This window comes from Borostomias antarcticus (assembly GCF_949987555.1).
Source record: "Borostomias antarcticus genome assembly, chromosome: 1".
NCBI lineage: Eukaryota > Metazoa > Chordata > Actinopteri > Stomiiformes > Stomiidae > Borostomias > Borostomias antarcticus.
Genome location: NC_140234.1, coordinates 4,707,751 through 4,711,537, shown reverse-complemented (window position 1 = coordinate 4,711,537; position 3,787 = coordinate 4,707,751). Strand labels below are relative to the sequence as shown.

Below are 3,787 nucleotides of genomic sequence, written 5' to 3'. Positions count from 1 at the left end.
CATGGATGCACAGAGTGCTTTACAGTAATAAATTAAAATGGCAATACAACTCGAGACAAAATTAAAACGACACAGAACAGAAAAAAAACAACAACATTGCGAGCAGCAAGGCGTTATAGATGGCCGAAGGCCTGTCTGAACATGTGTGTCTTAAGAAGTTTTTTTGAACATGAGTTCAGTGGATGGCTCTCTCAGGGCCTGGGGAAGAGCGTTCCAGAGTCTTGGCGCCACCGCCTCAAGTGCTCTGTCACCCTGGGTTTTTAGTCTGGTCCGGGGCACCGCCAGGAGACCCTGGTCGGATGACCTCAGAGACCGACTCAGAGAGTGAGGGTGTAAAAGTTCTGAGATGTAGGCCGGGGTCCGTCCGTGAAGAGCTCGGTGGGTGAACACCAGGACTTTGAACTCGATCCGGAGGTGAACTGGGAGCCAGTGCAAGGAGGCCAGGATGGGGGTGATGTGGCATGTCTTCTTTGACCTAGTGAGTAGTCTTGCAGCAGCATTTTGGACTAGCTGAAGTTGTCCCACAGAGGATTTGTTGAGGCAGGTAAACAGTGAATTACAGTAGTCAAGTCGTGATGAAATAAATGCATGGACAGAGATTTCTAATTCAGTATGTGATACAGAGTTTTGCAATATTTCTGAGGTGGAAAAAACAGGAACGCGTTACGGATTTGACATGTTTGTCCAAGTGCATAGCTTGATCAAAGAAGACACCCAGGTTTCTAACAGAGGGCCTAACATTTCCCTTGAGGGACCCCATGTGGTTTACCACTGTAGCGGCAGTCTTGTCATTAGAACGAACAAACCTTTGGTGCTTGGCCCCCTAATAAACGTTGCGATGCCTTGTTGGCGGATGGTCAGTCAGGGCAGCTTTTCCCAACAGTTCATAACACTTCACCCTCAACTGTCCACTTGTGCCCACACATGCAATGGCTATTTAGAGTGATCTGACACTTTCTTATACCTGTTCATCCCTTTCAGATCCATGAGGGGACGTCAACAAGTGTTCACTCAGAAGAGGAAGAGAAAGGAGATGCAGCCTTATGTACACACATGCCAGAGACTGTGGTGGAATAGTAGCTACAGTACGCTAGAGAGGGGTGAGGTTGTTATATACCAGCTCTGTGGCCTAGTGGTAGAGTGTCCGCCCAGAGATTGTGAGGTTGTGGGTTCGATCCCTGGCCGAGTCATACCAAAGACTATAAAAATGGGACCATTGCCTCCCTGCTTCCTCCTCATTCTTCCTCTCAACAAGGCGATCGAACAAGCTCCTGGAGTATGTTTGTCTAACAGCTAAGAACATTTATAAAGCATTAAATTACATGTTTGCTATTTGGGGGTACTTGATACTAGGTGCCACAGTGCCCATTCAAAATGTGCACACAGCTCCGTGTGGCCGCTGGGTGGTTTATATCAAATTGTGCCCAATGTGTGACACAATGACCTCAATACAGGTAGATGGCGCTCAAACCCTTCTGGTAAATCCAGCTAGAACCAGCTACAAACCTTAGCTGGTCATTAGCTGAGCCCTGTACTACGAAGCTGGATTACGGGGTTGGCGCGATAACTTCAGGTTCAAGACTGGTTCATCCGTATCACGAAGGTGGATCTCTTTTCACCGCGTTATATCGCCATTATGCTGGCGAGCTATCTGCTCGGTGGCAGGTTAAGTTCCAGATTACGGCTCGACGCTATAAAAACACCGGTATCAACCAGTCAATACATGCGGAGAATGGCTTGTCCTTTCTTAGAGGATCCCGTGGAGCTCGGTGCGCGAATAGTTAGAGGGTCTCTAAGGAAGGCGAGCCCATTAGAGTTTTCGGATGACTATTTATATGAAAGATACCGATTTTCGGCAGAAGGGATCATTTATATCTGTCAGCTGCTTGAGCCACATGTAGCTCAGTCAAGTCATGCGCTTACAGTCCCACAGACTGTATGTATTGCTTTGCGGTTTCTTGCTACAGGTAGCTACATGTACTGTATGCTGTCGGCGATGCAGAAAACCTGAGTAAGAACACGGTCTGTCGCGCAATACGCAAGGTGGTCGTTGCCCTTACCAAGCTGCTTGACGCGTTTGTGACCTTCCCAGGCCACTTGCCCATGCAGTCCATAAAAGAGGGCTTTTATGAAATGGCAGGTAAGAACCTACTTGATATAGCCTACTGTAAACCAATATGATGTTTACTGTTGTAGCCAATGCTGCCCACTCTTTGCATAGGTTTCCCCAGAGTGATCAGTGCTATAGACTGCACACATATCCCAATCTCCGCCACCCTTGGAGAAAATGAGGGGGATTATGTGAAGCGCAAGTCATTTCATAGCATCAATGTGCAGGTAAAGTCACTTCAGTATTTGGCCTACTCATTCCTTGATATGATTGTTGTAGGAGCTGATGAAAGTTAATTCCTTCATGGCACATATGGAAATATTCACATCAATAAATATCACCCCCACCTTCCAAATTCAATTCAATGTCATTATGAGAAAAGCACATGTACAACCAAATTAGTGTCAACAGGAGCAGCACAGAACAACTATACATCATCACATCATATCAGCAGACATGTAGCAGTAATTCAGTCAAATGCACATGCTACATTCACTTTTAATTATATGGTCTTATGTTGTGAACCACAAATACTTTTGCAGATGACGTGACCACAACGGCATGATCACCAGCCTTGATGCGAAGTGGCCTGGGTCAGTGCATGACTCCCGGATCTTTAGGGAGTCTACACTGTGCCACAAGTTTGAGCAAGGTATGGCAACTGTAGCCTACATAGTGTTTCTCATGTTATTTCCCACAATGCATGTGCGATACTGACCATGGCAATATTCCTCTTCACCTTCAGGGCTTTTCAATGGAGTGCTGCTTGGGGACAGGGGGTATGCGTGCATGCCCTTCTTGATGACACCCTATCCTAACCCAGAGCCACAAAACACATTCAATGTGGCCCTTACCAAGACGAGGGTCAGGATAGAGATGGCTTTTGGGGTTCTGAAAGCCCGCTTCAGCTGCCTGCGCGGGCTCAGGGTGGCCCCAGAGAGAGCCTGACAAATTGTGTCGGCATGTGTTGTACTCCACAACATAGCTGGCATTAGGAAGGAGAGAGCCCCACCGGTCACCATGCAACCCCCTGATGTCGTGGACCCCATCACTTTGGATTACCCTACTGGCAGGGCTGTGAGAGGCCATCACCCAGCAATCTTTTGCATGAACATTGAACAGGAGGCATTTTGTGAAGTAACAACTTTTTATTGAAATGTAACTCAGATGTCCTCTCGTTGCTAGGAACAAAGAGAGAGACATGTTAGTTGAATTGTCATCCATGCCGGAATATAAATGACGTTCTAACTGATATACCTTCTTTTCATACTCCAGTTTCTCCACCTCACACCTCCACAGCTACAGCAAATGGAACAGACAAAGAACAAGATGGGAGCTACTGTACATGTAGGCTAGAAATAATGTACACATACTAACGAGGCAGATGGAAACCAATCAAACAATCAGTGGCACAGGTCTCTCAATCAGAGCCAATTTAGCCAGTTGTAGTCCTAGGTCTGCTATTGGGGCGGGGTTGGCAACAACAACAAGTACTGTACACATGTAAACATGTTGTCCACCACCCATTATGCATGTTCCCTTGTGGTATCAAGCCCCCTGCTTCTCATTAGGCGTATTTATACAGAGATCCCACTTTATTGCCCTGTAGAAGACCCCTCAATTTTCTGTCTTTGTTCGTTTATAATGAACCAAAGAAAGACAGCATAATGTGTGATT

General features: G+C 46.5%; 1 pseudogene across 1 annotated transcript; it reads left to right on the top strand.

Annotated features, from left to right (window-relative positions):
• Positions 1-1,732: 1,732 nt before the first annotated feature.
• On the top strand, positions 1,733-3,221 carry LOC311316089 (putative nuclease HARBI1; annotated as a pseudogene). The gene is made up of 5 exons: positions 1,733-1,769; positions 2,003-2,140; positions 2,222-2,337; positions 2,653-2,762; positions 2,856-3,221. The product of its transcript is annotated as a putative nuclease HARBI1 (transcript).
• The last annotated feature ends 566 nt before the right edge of the window (positions 3,222-3,787 follow it).